Consider the following 18393-nt stretch of genomic DNA (forward strand, 5'->3'; position numbering starts at 1 on the left):
CCTGCCCGCTTCCAGTCCTTAGCCATATCATCCATTATTTCTGCTGTAAACAGTGATGAACCCCATAACGGTGTATATCTATTAAGTTTGGGAATTTTCAAAGTCTTACTGACTTATCCAGACCGACCTGGCTGCTTTGATACATTTAAAGCGGATGTTCTTATAGTAGCTCGACTCCCATGTCTAAGAAACAACCCTTCTGCTTCCTTTACTATAGCAAGCTGATAAATTGGAGGCAGGTCATCCTCTCTACCCGTCCTCTCCTCCACCAAGAGAGTACCCATCTGCTGCAAGAAAGCTGCCCAGCAGTAAAAAAAGTATGTTCGGGGCAGCCCAACCACCTCTCTCCCGAGGGAGGGTTAGTATTCTAAAAGCCCGTCTTATTTTATGATGGTTCCAAATGAAGTTCGAGAAAATAGCATTTATTTTCTGGATTATATTAGGCTGCAGTTCAAGGGGAATGGAACGAAACAGGTACAGAATTCTAGGAAATATTTTGTTAACACTTTTATCCTGCCAACTATAGTTAAATGTAATTTGTCTATTTGCCAAAGCTCCTCGTTAAAATCCTGAAGTATAGGATAGAGGTTATTTGCCCATAACATATCTAATTTAAATCCTATCCGTAACAGCAGGTTGCACCCAATATGTGCTCCGAGTGAGAGTAGGGTACACCCAATATGTGCTCCGAGAGGGAGTAGGGTACACCCAATATGTGCTCCGAGTGAGAGTAGGGTACACCCAATATGTGCTCAGAGTGAGAGTAGGGTACACCCAATATGTGCTCCGAGAGGGAGTAGGTTGCACCCAATATGTGCTCCGAGAGGGAGTAGGTTGCACCCAATATGTGATCCGAGAGGGAGTAGGGTACACCCAATATGTGCTCCGAGTGGGAGCAGGTTGCACCCAATATGTGCTCCGAGTGGGAGTAGGTTGCACACAATATGTGCTCCGAGTGGGAGTAGGTTGCACACAATATGTGCTCCGAGTGGGAGCAGGTTGCACCCAATATGTGCTCCGAGTGGGAGCAGGTTGCACCCAATATGTGCTCCGAGTGGGAGCAGGTTGCACCCAATATGTGCTCCGAGTGGGAGTAGGTTGCACACAATATGTGCTCCGAGTGGGAGTAGTTTGCACACAATATGTGCTCCGAGTGGGAGTAGGTTGCACCCAATATGTGCTCCGAGAGGGAGTAGGTTGCACCCAATATTTACTCAGAGTAGGAGTAGGTTGCACCCAATATGTGCTCCGAGTGGGAGTAGGTTGCACCCAATATGTGCTCCGAGAGGGAGCAGGTTGCACCCAATATGTGCTCCGAGTGGGAGTAGGTTGCACACAGTATGTGCTCCGAGTGGTAGTAGGGTGCACCCAATATGGGGGGGGAGGATGTAGCCTTACGGCTAGAGCAGTCGACCTCGAAGCTGGAGAACCGGGTTTGTGTCTGCAACGACGCTAAACAGCCTGTGATCCTGGGCAAATCACTTAATCTCCCTGTGCCTACCAAAAAATGAATGTATCCTTCTGTAACAAAACTGGTGCTGATGTAAAGTCCTCTGATACCTAATGTCTCGGGTCTAGTTCGCGCTTTATAAAACTCCAAAAAAAAAAAAAGGTACTCCGAGTGGGAGTGGGGTACATCCAATATGTGCTCCGAGTGGGAGTAAAGTAGTCACAACCTACAGTGTTAAGCACACTGACAGTCACGCGAGTTGCTTGATTATCAAATGAACGCTGCTCTGATGCTTAATGACAAAACCAACCCCAACATTACAGCCATGTTAAACATTTAACATCGAACAATCCAATGTACCTTTATTTTTACTGTACTTTCACTGCACTGTATTTCTATAGGTGCTGTGCATTTCTAAGCTACGGTCTATGTAAACACACCAATGTGTTATAATCCAGGGACACTGCCCCTAACTTCATTACGTGGTATACCAGGGACCACAATTTTTGGTGGCTCTGGGGGACACTTTTCCATTTCAGCCCAAATACCCAACAGGAGTGGAGTCTGAGCGGTGATATTTTTTTAATTAAATTGCTCCTAGACATCTATGTAAGATTGGTAATGTTACCGTTTAATAATACCCTTGGACTGTACTCAGAGCAAGGCGCGCTACTAGCACCGGATTAGAAACAAGTCCTGGATAGCAGGGTTAAAAACAAGCATTTGCAATGCAATCGGTCTCGCCTTTGGGACCTTATATGTATTAAGCTATGCAGCACATTAGCCTGGGCGCTGAAACATCTACTGTTCTTTAACATGGAGGGAAAGTAAGCACCAAACTGCGTGACACAACAGGTATGGGAACACATGGAGAGAAATATTGCCTTTCAGCGGAAAATGGCATAGACACAGTGCTGGCGATGCAGGCTGAAAAGCAAGACAGAAACAAGCGATGTGATATAAACACAGACGCAAAGCCTATTCCTTTAACACAAAGGCATAGAGCTATGGTTCTTAATCTGGGGCCTTAAACAACAATTTATGGGAGCCTTGACAGGTGAGAAATGAAATAATATTAGAAACATTGTAAAATTGAAAAACATACAACTCTGTACAAGTGTGGGGGAACATGAAATGGGAGGCTAAAATGTAAGTTGTCTCCTTAGCCTGATTAGTGGGAGCAGCACAAGGACAGCAAGCAAAATCCTGCTGGTATGGGTGGTCTCAAGTGAAGCATTGGTATGCGTCAACAAAAGGACAACATGCATCATGAGCAAGGAAACAGAGTGGTCTGCTAGTCCAGCATATAGCTTTGCCTTTTAGAAATAAAAACAGATTTTGAAAAGTTCCAACCTTCCCATTAAAATGTGATTTTTAGGTCTCGCCTGAGACAGTGCTTTAGCGCTGTCTCGCGAGAGCTTTTGTAAATGGGGGATCTGGAAGTGCAAACAAGTGCTTTCAGGCCTCCAAATACAGTGCATGTGCACCGGGCGCGCGCACCATTTGGCAGCCTGAAAGCACTTGTTTGCTTTCACTTTCGAGGCCGCACGGCCGCTTTGATGTTTGATCGCGATCACTTTCGCAGCCGCACGGCCGCTTGTTGACTCTGCATCTAGAAGTGATTAAGTACCGACGTGCGCCCAATGTAAGCAACAAACAAGCAATGCACTGTTGTCTGAGGGGAGCGACAAATAAATTGAAGGTTCGCTTTTTTTACTATTTAAGTCATCCAGTCACCCCAGAAATTACACGCCAGTTATTCCTCTTTACAATCCTGGTCAAGAGGATCTGCAAACACACACGATTATCCAACTGATCTTCATGCTGCTCAATAAGCAGAGTTCAAGAATGTCCCACGTCGGACCAGGAGCACCGGGACCCACGCCAGATTTTCAGCATAACCAATAATCTGATGTTTTCCACTGATATTAAGTGCAGGTAAATCTAGCTCATAGTGATGTTCGGAAAATCTGGCATTGTTAACTCTGGTGGACCACAACTGGGAACCTCCCATTAGAGGAGACACTCAACAGCACCAACAGACCAGGCAAACAGTGAACACTGCACCATAACAACAAGCATTTGCAATGCATTAGGTCTCGCATTTACGCGAGTTTGAGCTATTGACATTGCAAATAACAATGCCTATTGGCATTGTCATTTACAATGCCAATAGCTTTAACTCGTGTAACTGCGAGACCTATTGCATTGCAAATGCTTGTGTTAAACGGGGATCTGGGCAAACGAGTGCTTTTCAGTCCTCCAAATACAGTGCATGTGCGCCAGGCGCGCGCACCATTTGGCAGCCTGAAAAGCACTGCGTGATCACTTTCACGGCCGCTTTGATGTTCTCAGTGAGCCGCGCGGCCACTGAGAACATCAAAGCGGCCGCGAAATGATCACCATTTGCCACCCCCTCCCTGCTTGTTAGATACATGTGGCCCTAATCCGCCAGGCTGCACCACATTCACTGAATCACACAATCACTGCATCCTTTAGAAGCCGAATTCTTCACTATAATAACAGTTTGGATGCTACTGCCGAGATCAAGGCAGCAAAGACCACTGATGCACGCCTATGTTTAAAGTGCTGACTTCAAATTCTACCTAAACACAGCATCTCCGATAAGAGCTCACTGAAGCACGTAGTTCGGCGCATTACTGCTGAATTTGGAAACAGGCCTTGTAGGACTCTCCCTATCTGTGCCTTTGTTTACTCAATCAATCAATCAATCAAGCATTTGTATAGCGCGCTACTCACCCGGAGGGTCTCAAGGCGCTTGGGGGAGGGGGGTCCGCTACTGCTCGAACAGCCAGGTCTTGAGTTGCTTCCTAAAGGAGAGGTGGTCTTGGGTCAGGCGGAGGTGGATGGGGAGGGAGTTCCACGTCTTGGCAGCCAGGTAGGAGAAGGATCTTCCTCCTGTTGTGGCTCTTCGGATGCGTGGGACGGCGGCGAGGGCGTGGCTGTTTGATCGAAGCTGGCGGGTGGGAGTGTAGAAGGTCAAGCGGTCGTTGAGGTATCTTGGGCCTTGGTTGTGGAGAGCTTTGTGTGCGTGGGTGAGGAGTCGGAACACGATTCTCTTGCTGACGGGGAGCCAGTGTAGGTTTTTCAGGTGTAAGGAGATGTGGCTGTGTCGGGGAATGTCCAGGATGAGGCGTGCTGAGGCGTTCTGGATGCGCTGGAGTCGTTTCTGGAGTTTGGCTGTGGTTCCGGCGTAGAGGGAGTTGCCGTAGTCCAGTCGGCTGGTGACGAGGGCCTGGGTGACCGTCTTCCTGGTTTCGGTGGGGATCCACCGGAAGATCTTACGTAGCATGCGTAGGATGTTGAAGCATGATGCGGAGACGGCGTTGACTTGTCTGGTCATGGAGAGGGAGGAGTCCAGGACGAAGCCCAGGTTGCGTGCGTGGTCTGTTGGTTTGGGTGCACTGCCAAGGGCAGGGGGCCACCAGGAGTCGTCCCAGGCGGAGGGTGATGATCCCAGGATGAAGACTTCCGTCTTATCTGAGTTCAGTTTCAGGCGGCTGTTTGTCATCCACTCGGCTACGTCTTTCATCCCTTCGTGTAGGTTGGTTCTGGCGGTGGCGGGGTCGTTGGTGAGGGAGAGGATCAGCTGGGTGTCGTCGGCGTAGGAGATGATGTTGAGGTTGTGTTGGCATGCGATGGCTGCGAGGGGGCTCATGTAGACGTTGAAGAGGGTGGGGCTAAGTGATGATCCTTGTGGTACGCCGCAGATGACTTCGGTGGCCTCGGATCTGAACGGGGGTAGGCGGACTCTCTGTGTTCTTCCGGCGAGGAAGGAGATGATCCATTCCAGTGCCTTCGCCTGGATACCGATGTTGTTGAGGCGCTGCACTAGGGTGCGGTGGCAGACCGTGTCGAACGCCGCGGAGAGGTCCAGGAGGATGAGGGCCGTTGTTTCCCTGTTGTCGAGCAAAGCTCGGATGTCGTCGGTGGCTGCGATGAGGGCGGTCTCGGTGCTGTGGTTGGCCCGGAAGCCGGACTGCGAGTGGTCGATGGATCCGTTTGTCTCGAGGAAGGCGGCCAGTTGTCTGTTGACGGTTTTCTCGATGACTTTGGCCGGAAAAGGAAGGAGCGAGATGGGGCGGTAGTTTTTGAGGTCGGTGGGGTCCGCTGATGGTTTCTTCAGTAGGGCGCTGAGTTCGGCGTGCTTCCAGCTCTCTGGGAAGGTGGCGGTGTCGAAGGAGGCGTTGATGATGTCCCGCAGGTGGGGTGCGATGACGGAGTCGGCCTTGTTGAAGACGTGGTGAGGGCAGGGGTCGGTTGGAGATCCTGAGTGGATGGAGTTCATCGTGCGGATGGTGTCTTCGGTGTTGACAGGGGTCCAGGCGCGGAGGGTGGTGGTGGGGGGCGTTGTTCCGGTCGTAGGGTGCGTTGGCTGTGTGCTGAAACTGTTGTGTATGTCTGCGATCTTGCTGTGGAAGAACGAGGCGAGCGAGTTGCAGAGGTCTTGCGAGGGCGTGATGTCGTTGTTTCCGGCGCTGGGGTTCGAGAGCTCTTTGACGATGTTGAAGAGTTCCTTGCTGTTGCGGGCGTTGTTGTCCAGTCGTTCCTTGAATGCGGATTTCTTGGTGGCGTGGATCAGCTGGTGATGTCTTCGAGTGGCGAGCTTGAGGGTGGTCATGTTGTCTGTAGTTGGGTCTCTGTGCCAGGCTTTCTCTAGGGCCCGGCAGTTCTTCTTGGAGCTCTTGAGTTCGTCGGTAAACCAAGATGCTTTCTTGGTGCCGGGTCTGGCGGGGGGGGGTCTTCAGTGGAGCGAGGTCGTCTGCGCAGTTGCTGATCCATTTCGGGAGGTTGTTGGCGGCTTGGTTGGGGTTCGCTGATCTGGTGGGGGGGTTCTGGCTCAGGGATGTGGTGAGCTGGTCGGCAGTGATCTTGTTCCAGCTTCTGCGGGGAACCAGTTGCGGGTGGTGGCGAGTCGTGGTCCTTCTGAAGCTGAAGTGGACGCAGCTGTGGTCTGTCCAGTGGAGTCCGGTGGCGTGGCTGAAGGTGATGTCCTTGCTGGAGGAGAAGACGGGGTCGAGCGTGTGGCCGGCGTAGTGGGTGGGGGTGGTCACCAGTTGCTTGAGTCCGAGGTTGGCGAGGTTGTCCAGCAGGGTGGTGGTGTTGCGGTCGTTGTTGTTCTCCAGGTGGAAGTTGAGGTCCCCGAGGAGGATGTAGTCAGCGGAGGGGAGGGCGTGCGGGCTGATGAAGTCGGCGATGTCTTCGCTGAATTGTGTGCGAGGTCCCGGGGGTCTGTAGATGAGGGTGCCTCTGAGGGTGGTCTTGGGGTCGGTGTGGATCTGGAAGTGCAGGTGTTCGGCGGCTGTGAGGGTGTCTTCGGAGTTGGTCGTGATGCGGATGGTGTTCTTGTGGACGATGGCGATGCCTCCTCCATTCTGGTTGCTCTCCCTATCTCTCTAAAGGGTGCTTTTTTTTCCAAGACAGCTGGTAAATAAAGATAAATCAGAAATATAAAACATGGAATAAAACGTTATAGGCAAAAACTGACAACCTCACACACCCATGACAAACTTGCCTTCAGAAAATGAGTAAATGAAATTAGAAAACGTATTCTTTCCTCCTACCTATTTATAACTCTTGCTCACTCAAAAATGATTTCTTTGCTGATATTTACTAGGCCGCGCATCTGTATATAAATATTTGACAACTTTAGGAAACTAAATTTGAGCGACATGTTTCTCACAGGCTGCAATTCCATTTACATTCACAAAAGCAAACCAAAAACACCAAGAGGTTTCATAACAACCAAACACTACTGCAGATGAAAAGTTATTTCTATTCCTGGTTAGAATACAAAGGAGGCAGAGACGGGGGAAACGAAAACAACTTTCACAATGACGTCAATCAGGGGCTGTATTTGGTAGAACCCAGCGCCTGTTTTCTGTGCCTGCAGAGGATTCATTTAAGACGATATTTCTGAATTAGGCACTGATTTTCAGACATTTCAGGTCAGAAACAGTGAGCAGGGCTTGCCTCTCTCTGAGAGCCCTACAAGAATGCACTAAACTAAACAAAGAGATGGGAGGTTAAATGAATTCACTTTACACATGCGCTCACCTCTGTGCGGAGCCAGTCCAGCCCATCATGATAAGGCCTTGGAACTCAACCAAGTATCAATTCCGTCCAAAAATAATTCCCTATGGGGCGTTACAGTGGAAATATCTTTCCCGTATAGTTGTGATATATTTTTAATTTTTGCAGAGTTTTATATAGCGCGCACTTGACCCGAATCCAATCAGGTATCAGAGCGCTTTACATAGCACCAGTTACGTTACATGAGGACACACATTTAAATGATTTGCCCAGAATCACAGGATGTTCAGCGTCATTACCGAGACTCGAACCCAGTTCCGAGGTCGAGCGCCCTAGCCATTACGCCAACTCCTCTCCCCTAGATGTTCCCTAGCTTAAAAACAAGCATTGGCATAGCCAATAGGTCTCGCCTTTGGGACCTTATAAGTGTTTAGCCATGCAACAGTTGCATAACTAAACACTTATAAGGTCCCAAAAGCGAGACCTATTGGCTATGCCAATGCTTGTTATATATTTTTGGTGTGTTTATTAAGTCACACATTTCATAATTTTGCATTGTTTTTTGTATATTTCTCTCTGTATTTTGCGCATAGTTTTGAGGTTCAAAGCATAGCAATAGCTTCGGTTGGGGTCCCCGGTTTTCAGCAGTGATTCAGCGGGGGCCACAGAAGTCAAAGGGTTAAGAATTGAGCCCTGAGAATAAGACTGAAACAAAGAGACAACGTGTGTGACACTGGCAGTGCCAGGAAGGATTGCAATGCAGGGAGGGGGCAGCCACAGATATACAGCCAAATGTTGGGGGTCACTCTAGAGACCTGTCACTAAGTGAGAGGCACAAGGATTGAACCAATGCCCCACACGCAGGAACAAAGGTGATGGACAAAGTGCCAAGGAGAGCCTCAGAGGTGGAAAGAGAATGGAGGCAAGTGAGCGTGGAAATAAGACTCAACATTAACAAATGGAGCACAATTGTGCCAAAGACACAAGAGCAGCAAATAATACGTGTGTGCGAGCATGCAAGACTTGGAACAAGTGCCCCTAGTGATTAACAACCAACTAAAACCGCCCCCTCCTCAGCACAGCAATCAGACTCGAGGCCCCGAGATCTGCACAGACCCTGGCTTGTAAAGCCTGCCTGTGAACGGGCCCCTCAAACTCCGCTTGTGTTAGTGGGGGCACTTTTTAAGTGTGAAAGAGTCCCTCATACATTGAAATGAAAGTACTGCATGATGGGGGTGGAAGAGTGATAGAAGGCGGTGGCACTGCCATGCTTGCGGGCACAGCTGGTATACTTTATACACTCAGTGCCCATGGATGCATACGTCACTTGTGCCCTCATGCCAGACCAATGAAGAGGGGGGGCGTGCTCTCATGCCAGACCAATGAAGAGGGGGGCGTGCTCTCATGCCAGACCAATGAAGGGGCGGCGTGCTCTCCTGCCAGACCAATGATGGGGGGGGCGTGCTCTCCTGCCAGACCAATGAAGGGGGGGCGTGCTCTCATGCCAGACCAATGAAGGGGCGGGCGTGCTCTCATGCCAGACCAATGAAGAGGGGGGGGTGCTCCCATGCCAGACCAATGAAGAGGGGGGGGGCGTGCTCTCATGCCAGACCAATGAAGAGGGGGGTGCTCTCGCTCTCATGCCAGACCAATGAAGAGGGGGGTGCTCTCATGCCAGACCAATGAAGGGGGGGGCGTGCTCTTATGCCAGACCAATGAAGGGGGGGGAGGGGGTTTGAATAGGACGTGATGCCGCTCACTGGAACGAAAACGGACTGGCACAACGGAAGGAGCCCTCTGACACGAGGACGTATGGAGTGCAGAATCCACACATGTGGCACGGGGGCATCATCAATTGTAAGCAGAGGTCAGCAGCAGGGGTCGAAAGCGGACTGGCACAATGAAAGGAGCCCTCTGACACGAGGACGTATGGAGTGCAGAATCCACACATGTGGCACGGGGCATCAGCTGTATGCAGAGGTCAGCAGCAGGGGTCAAACGGTCAGATTGAATGCAAGAGAGAGTCCGAAGAATGAACTAAGACCACGACCCTGGCTCGCCTGTGAAAGGGGGGCCGTGGTAACCCAGTGCCCACATCTACAAATTAAAACATTACACTTCGGCTTGGAACACGCAGCTGAAAACTGCACGAAGTACAAGCGCAGCACCTCCGGGTGAAAATAGTCCGAGTGTGTGTGTCTGCCACCGCACAACCCACCTGCATCAGATCACACGGCGCGCTCACCTCACACAGCACCACAACTCACCTGCAGCAGATCACACGGCGCGCTCACCTCACACAGCATCACAACTCACCTGCAGCAGATCACACGGCGCGCTCACCTCACACAGCACCACAACTCACCTGCAGCAGATCACACGGCGCGCTCACCTCACACAGCATCACAACTCACCTGCAGCAGATCACACGGCGCGCTCACTTCACACAGCACCTCCGGGTGAAAATAATCCATTTGTCTGTGTCTCCCACCCCACAACTCCAATGCAGCAGATCACACGGCGCGCTCAGTTGACACAGCGCTTCGTGCGTTGAAAAGAACTCGCCTGCCGGAGTCTGGCATTCAGGACTCATGTGCCCCCCCCCCTTACCAGTGGCGTCAGAGGTGCGTCATACAGGGGAAGTGGTCAGACGGGGGGTGGGCAGTCCCAAAACACCACCTGGTCCCCCCACCCGAAGGATAATTGATGTTAATGGCTGTTTGTTATGCCCCTTGGTTCGGCGCCCCTCCCCCAAGGGAGGGGGATGTGTCTGGACTGGGCGGGGAATGGGGAGTGAAGGCGGGGAAGGGACGGGCAGCAGGGTTCAGCCCAGTCATAAAGTTAAGCACAGGAATGTGTGTGGGGGGGGTTATTTTTAGGTCTTGCCTGAGCCAGCGCTATAGAAAACGGGGATTTGGAAGTGCAAACGAGTGCTTTCCAGGATCCTAACTACAGTACATGTGCGCCGGGCGCGCGCACCATTTGGCAGCCTGCGTGTACATTTCGCGGGCGCTTTGATGTTCTCAGTGGCGGCTCAATGAGAACATCAAAGCGCCCGCGAAATGTACACACATTTGCCACCCCCTCCCTTATCCCACTTCCTGCTTGTTTCACAATGTTTTTTTTCTTTCTCAGTATTTTCTTTGGTTCTCTCTGTAGCGCTCTCTTCTTAGCACTTAGTCTGCCTCTCCCTGTCTCTTTCTCCCTGCCTGGCTCTGTCTTTGTTTTGCTTTCTCTCTTTGTCTGCCTCCCGTTCTCTCCCTAACTTTCTCTCATCTTTCTCTAGCCATCTGTCACTCTCTCGCTCTCTTCTTGTCTCTCCACCTTTCTTTCTCTGCCACTTCCTGTCTGTCTCCTCTCTCCCTCTCTCTGTATCTCTGTCTATCCTTGTCTCGTGACTTTTTTTTCTTCCTATCTTTCATTTTTCTCTTGCTCTCTCTGTCTGTCTCTATCGTTATCTCTCTCCCCCCCCCCCTTTATCTGGATTTCCTAATTTCTGTCCCTGATTTTCTTTCTATCTACCTCTCTCTCTCCCCCATTTATTTCCCTTTCTTCCAGGCATCCAGTTCTGGGTGTTCTTAATGTCCTGGACAAACTAAGAATGTTCGGTAATAAGTTTTATTTTTGGGGTGCACGTGTAGTGAAAAACTTCTGACACAAACTGATGTCAGTGACATGGGCAGTAACTGCAGAGCGTTCAGTGCTTATTTTGTGTGCCTTTCACACTGGAAAGCTTTGCTTGTGAACAGTCACCGGGTTTTGATGTTGGTGTTGCATGCTTCTCAAGCATTCTGCTGGATCTGCAGGACAGGAGTGTTTTTCGGGGTGCCACTGTTTGCTCTCTGCTTGTTGTAGATACCAGCCGATGTGTGGCATTGGCCACTAAATAACATTAATTCAAAACTCTGCACCATCGTATAACGCGTCTGTCCTTCATGTACCAGACTGCTCACATTGGGTCTGAGGCCTTCTCCTTGCACTTGTATCAAATATCATTTTCTATGAGCTTCTAGAGAATGGTTGTCACTGGCTGAAGTTCTTTCCTTACTGACTCTCGGTGGCCATTGGTCAAGCTCTGGTATTAATACACGCAGTCCCGCTCTTTATTCCAGGCCAGAAGGTCCCAGCAGCAGGTTCCTTTGAGAAGAGGCGGCATGAGATGGCACCAGCACAGAAGACATTTATTCGGAGCAGAGAACCATGTGCCATCGGCTGGATTAACGGACAGAAAAACAATACAATACAATGCATATCTACCCTGAGCACAAAAGGGCTACCAAATATTGTGATCCAAGGATGTCCTGTGCAATCACTGGCACCGCCTTAGAAGGGGGCGTCCCTGCTGCATCAGTCTTTGTTTAAGGTGCAGCGTGTGGTCTGAGCACCACTCAGCAGGTCACGAGCCCTTTGCGCCTCTAAAGGTGGATACGTATCTATCAGAAGGATGGCATCCTATTAATGTCAACATTTCACTCCGTTTGCAGTCGGTTACTTTGGGCCAGACGAGAGCGACCAGTCTGATCCCAGGTACCTAGCGCTCAAAGGCTGCTGGAAGGCTGTTAGGAGCTGTAGCTCATCGATGTTTGTCTGCATTTAAACAGCTGCTCTTGTCTCAAATACTTTCTGACCCTTGTTAAACTCAAAACGATGATACTTCGGACAGCAGCGAGGTGCCAAGTTTGCTCTTATCCTAATTTTACAAAGCAGGAGTTGTAGCATAACATTTTTAACTGCAGCTCTGACCGCAGCGCCACATCCTCTGCCTCTAAATATCACAGCACAAGAGACCTGAAACACAGTGTGAGGTGAGGATTGTGACATAATGACCCCTCTGCCCCACATTTCTCTGGGCCTTACTTTATTCATTTCGGAAGTGGGAATCACCCCGATATCCCTCCCGCTCTCTCTATCTCTCTCTTCTCTCCCTCTCTCTCTTTCTCACTCTTTCCCTTTCTCTCTTTCTCTCTCTCTCTCTCCCTCTCTCCCTCCCTCTTTCTTTCTCTTTCTCCCTCTATCTCTTTCTCTCCTCCCCCTCTCTCTCCTCTTTCTCTCTCTTCTCTCCCTCTCTCTCTTTCTCACTCTTTCCCTTTCTCTCTCCTCTCTCTTTCTCTCTCTCCCTCTCTCCCTCCCTCTTTCTTTCTCTTTCTCCCTCTATCTCTTTCTCTCCTCCCCCTCTCTCTCCTCTTTCTCTCTCTCTCTCTCTCTCTCTCTCTCTCTCTTTCTCAGTCTTTCTCAGTCTCTCCCACCCTCTCTTGCTCTCTCTCTCACACTTTCACTCTCTCCTCTCTATTTCTCTTTCTATGTCTCTCTCTCCCTCCCTTTTTCTCTCTTTCCCTCCCGCTCTCTCTTTATCTCTCCTCTCTCTCTCTCCCCCCTGTTTCTATCTCTCTCCCTCTCTCTTTCTCTCTCTCTCTCTCTCTCTCTCTCCCCCTCTCCCCCTCTCTCTCTTTCTCTCTTTCACTCTTTCTAACCCTCTCGCTCTCCCTCTTCCTCTCTCTAGCTCTCTTTCTCTCTCCCTCCCTCTCTCTCTTTATCCCTCTTCCCTCTCACTCTCGCACTCCACTCTGTGGCACGTAATAACACGCCACATAATTACACTCTACTAAATGCAACATACACTCCACATAATACCACTCAGTGCCACATAATTACATACCACATATTTACACTCTACTCAATGCAACATAAATACACCCCGAAACCACTCAGTGCCACACAATTACAAGCCACATAATTACACTCTACTCAATGCAAAATAAATACACTCCACAAAATACCACTCAGTACCACAGAATTACACACCACATAATTACACTCTACTCAATGCAACATAAATACACTCAACATAATACCACTCAGTACCACATAATTACACGTCACATAATTACTGTATTCAATGCAACATACATGCACTCCACATACCACTCAATACTACATAATTCAACGTCACATAATTACTCTCTACTTAATGCAACATAAATACACTCCGCATAATACCACTCTGTGCCACATAATAACATACAAGAGTTGCACTATCCCATCCAGGGTGGTGTCCCTCTATGCGCACAGCGTTGTGGGGTAACAAAGTTACCAATTTTCGTTCTGGTTAAACCAAAGTTCATTTATTCATGATTAGAAATTAGAAATTCATTGTTCCGTGTAACAAATTATCACATGTTGTGTCAACAAAGGTGCTGGTGGATATCCTCTATGCATTTCGGGTAAAACCCTTCATCAGGAGGAAATGGTTTAACCAGAACGAAAATTGGTAACTTTGTTACCCCACAACGCTGTGCGCATAGAGGGACACCACCCTGGATGGGATAGTGCAACTCTTGTTATTTCTTCGACCTTGGTTTAGGGGTCGCTCCTCTAGCAGCACGCCACTACTTGTTAAAATTCAACATACTCAGAGATTAAACGGGAGTGCGCGATATTTCAACACTTGTCTTTCTACATAATAACATACCACATAATTGCACTGAACTCAATACAACATAAATGCACGCCTTTGGGTCAAGTCGCGCTATATAAAAAAGCAACAAAAAAAAACTTTTGCAATGCAATAGGTCTCGCATTACTGAATGTTTGCGCTACTGGTGTTGCATCATTATTAGCAATGCCAATAGCTCAAACTTTTATAATGCGAGACCTATTGCATTGCAAATGCTTGTTTTTCTTTGCATATTTACATAGCGCGAACACGACCCGAAGGTATTGGAGCGCTACATGAGCACCGTTTTATATTACACATTCAGGCTCGGGGAGATTAAGGGATTTGCCCAGAATCAAAGGATGTGGACGCGTCCCCGAGGCTCGAACCCAGGCTTCCAGCACCAAGGTCGGCAGTCTAGCCCATGCGGGACGGCCCCCCCTCTTCTACAGAGAGAATGGAGGGCTAGGGATGGAGGAAGTGCAGATCATGTCCGCCACCGCTCCCGGCATGCATCAGTGGTCACGGGATGGTGTACCACTAGAGCGCTACACCTCATATCTCCCCCTTTTATAACGCCTTAACAACAAGTGCTGTGTGAACTGGAATTGCCAACTAAAGTCCGGGCTCTGGAGTTACAATGTGTGTCCGTAACTACTAACCAACAGACGGGTAGGGGAGACGCAGGGAAGGAGACAAACACCCCGTACGTTGTGATTACATGTCATATTCTCTGTATCTTTTGGGTAACACTGCTGCTCTGCCAGTGCGGGTGCGTGTAGTGGGTACCGGTGTTGTGCGTGTCTCCCTCGTACATGCTCTGGTTTCTCTTATACTCCCGTGCTGGTCATTATTGGGAGCTGTGGAGGTCTTTGGTCTGGTGTCTGATTCATGGACATTGTCGTCTTCTTGTGGTCTGAGTTGTCGTGTGTCCTCCCGACTCCTCTGTTCCTGTGCATCCCCCCTTTCCTCTCCATTGTCTCTTATGTCGGCGTTTCTGTGTGTGTCTGTCTCTTGTTCATACTTTGCCATCACTTAGTAAGGCAGAATGTGCGTAGGTTTCTTTGACTTGCAGGGGTTCACTGAACTTCCAGCACCAAGGTCGGCAGTCTAGCCCATGCGGGACGGGCCCCCCTCTTCTACAGAGAGGATGGAGTTGGAGGGCTAGGGATGGAGGAAGTGCAGATCATGTCCGCCGCCGCTCCCGGCATGCATCAGTGGTCACGGGATGGTGTACCACTAGAGCGCTACACCTCTTATCTTCCCCTTTTATTATTATTTTTTTTATTCAAATCATTTTTATTGAAAAAGAAGAAGAAAGAAAGAAAGAAATACATAAAATGAATTACATACGTTGTCATAACAAATAATAGCAAATAAAGGCGGGATAATACACTATTCCGTGAATTACATAAAACACATACCATGAGATCCGAATGTGAAGTTCGAATTGAAAACGATTGCTGCCTATACAATGTCCTTGTCCAGGTCCCTGGATTCAAAACCCTATTTGTATCCATTTCCGTGCACTTCATTGAAAATAGATCCCTTTAGGGATGAGGGCTCCACCCTTGTTCCCCCTCCCCTTACATTATAAAGTATACGACAAGTAAACTCCACTTCGCTACTGATTATTACACACGACTATAACACATCATGGAGGGTCAAATGAGAACGATGAGGCATCAAGAGATTTCCAAAGCTTCTTATGGGAAGCGCGCCATGGGGAGGAATGCAGAGCAGGGTTGTCAGCTCCTCTGAGAAAGGATAACCACTCTTGCCATATCTTAAAGGACACCTCCGAAGCGCCCTTCCATTTACATAAGACTACTTTACAGGCCAGGGTGAGCGATAGATCGAGCAATTGGCGATCATGTACGTTAAGCAGGTTCGGGTCGAGGACACCCAGTAGGACATAAACGAATTCCCTCGCAGGTTTGATACTGAAAATATGCTCTATGCAATCGAAAATTCTCTTCCAATATGTTTCCAGAGAGGGGCAGTTAAAAAGCATATGGGCCAAATCCCCTACTGCTGAGTCACAGTTCCAACACTTAGGGCTATCTCTCAGTTGGAGTTTAAAAAGTTTATCTGGCGTCCAGTACGTTCTGTTTAGTAACATGTAGTCGGTTTGGGATAATATCGGAGAGACTTTGTTCGAGAAAGCAGTGGTGTGAATCACGTCCCAATCTAACGTCAAGCCCGTAGAATTGGGTTCCGACACCCATCGAGTCTCACTTCGCCTGTGGACCTTCCTAGTTAGAGGGAGTAGAAGCTTGTATGTTTTCGAGACAAAGTGACCAGCCGCCATGATTCGTGTTATATGGGTCTTAAGCCAGGGATCACAAGGTTTAAGAGAGCGTGTAGATAAAAGGGCTTTTAGCTTCAAAAAGTCATAAAAGTCTATTGGCGCAAGATCATGTAGGGCCTGGAGCGAGGAGAACAGTAGAGGGTGTATCCCTTCATACAGGTCACTCACCAAATTGACACCTTTCTTGGACCAATAGTCCCATTGGAGGGGTTTTCCTTCAATCTTAAATGAGGGGTTACGCCACAAGGCTAGCAAGGTATTTTTTTTTTATTTTTAAGCCTGTTTTGTGGGCTTGATCAAGTCTTAGGAGGGCACGTCTTGTGTTTAGTAAAATATATTTTGAGTGAGGAAGATGGGAGAGATCCATAGTGAGTAGGGCAGTAAGGGGAACATTATCAATGAGGGATTTCTCAACATCCATCCACAGCGGGGTGTAGGCCGAATCCTCAATCAGCCATTGTGCGTCTTGTTTACACAGGAACGCAGTTTGATAATTTCTGAAGCAGGGGAGACCCAGGCCGCCTCTCTCTTTAGGTAGCTGTAATTTCTTCATTGATATCCTGGGTTTCTTCCCCTGCCACAGGAATGTACCAAAGAGCTTGTCCACCCTGGTTAAAAAGTCATCCGAAAAAGTCATCGGCAACATACTCGCCAGGTAATTCACCAATGGAGTTACCATCATTTTCAGGGTTTCGGCCCCGCCCCACCATGATAAGTACTTAGGAGACCAACCATCTAGTAATTTTGATATTTTCTTTAGGGTCAGGTTTTCGTTAATGCGTAGAGTTGAAATTAGGTCCTTATCAAAGTCCAACCCCAGGTACTTGAAGCAATCCGTTTGCCAAGTTAGACCAGAGTCCCCCCGCACATCCTTATTTCCTTGATTATTTAACAATTTAACCTCCGTTTTATCCTTATTTAATTTATACCCCGATACCTTCGAGAACTCGTCAATAGTAGACATGAGGGCCAGTATTGCCTCCTCCGCTTTTTCCGAGACAACAAGAACGCCATCAGCATATGCGGTTAGCTTTATGGTACAGTCTTTAAACGGAATTCCCGAAATGCCCTTATTATTCCGTAATGGTGGAGGAATGGCTCAATCGCCAGTAGGAATAAAGAAGGGGAGAGGGGGCACCCCTGTCTGGTTCCTTGCTGTAATCGGAATGATGAGGAGAACGAGCCTCCCGCTCTAACTCTGGCAGAGGGGCATGAATGAAGGGACATCACCATCTTCGTGAAAGACGTTCCTAGGTTAAATTTATTTAACACTGCCTCCAGATATGTCCAGTCTACTTTGTCGAAAGCCTTTTCGGCATCGAGCGTAATTGCTACAGTGGGGGTGGTAAGAAGCTTCGCCTTTTCGAGTACATGTGCTAATGTCCTGGTATTATCACTGGATAACCTATATTTCAAGAAACCTGCCTGGCAGGGGTGGATAAGCTTGGGCAGAACTTTCTGGAGGCGGTTGGCTAAGATCATGGCTAAGAGCTTACAATCAAGGTTGATAAGAGAGATAGGCCTATAATTTTTAGGAAGTATTGGGTCTTTCCCTTCTTTGGGCAGGACGGCAATGATAGATTCAGATAGTGTGCCTTTCGCTTCCCCTGTACTATTGATTTCCTGAAACAGGTGCAGGAGTGGATGTGATAGGAGAGAGGAGAAGCACTTATAGAATCTAGCAGTGAACCCGTCTGGTCCGGGGGCCTTTCCACTTTTTAACGATTTGATAGCCTTCTCAATCTCCTGGATCGTGATTGGGTTATTAAGATCGGTTTGATCGGCAAGGGAGAGAGACGGTAGCTCGCATTCCCCTAAGTAGTCCTGAATTTTGGTTTCCTCCACCTCTATGTTCTTTGCATAAAGACGCTCATAAAAATCTTTAAATATATCTGCGATCTTGACAGGATCCGAGTGTGCCACCCCAGATTGGTCTTGAATGGAGTTTATCGTGTTTTTCTGTACCTTACATTTGAGATAAGCAGCCAGACTCTTCCCAGCCTTATTTGATTCACATAGCTTAAATTGTTTCCTCCTATTCAGCCAGACCCCTGCTTTTTCACTTATTATTTTGTTGTATTCATACTTCTTATTGGCCAACTTATTCAGTGTATCTTCTTTCCTATCAAGCAGATGCCTATTCTC

At 48.5% G+C, this 18393-nt stretch overlaps 1 pseudogene across 1 annotated transcript in view; it reads right to left on the reverse strand.

Moving 5' to 3' along the window:
- LOC146822430 (uncharacterized) overlaps positions 1-10099 on the reverse strand; it is a 69585-nt pseudogene extending 59486 nt beyond the window's left edge. Inside the window, exon 1 of the transcript XR_014963300.1 lies at positions 9919-10099. The product of XR_014963300.1 is annotated as an uncharacterized LOC146822430 (transcript). The remainder of the gene's footprint in view (positions 1-9918) is intronic.
- Between the last annotated feature and the right edge of the window lie 8294 nt (positions 10100-18393).

This window comes from Triturus cristatus, chromosome 6 (genome assembly GCF_964204655.1).
Source record: "Triturus cristatus chromosome 6, aTriCri1.1, whole genome shotgun sequence".
In the NCBI taxonomy this organism is placed as follows: domain Eukaryota; kingdom Metazoa; phylum Chordata; class Amphibia; order Caudata; family Salamandridae; genus Triturus; species Triturus cristatus.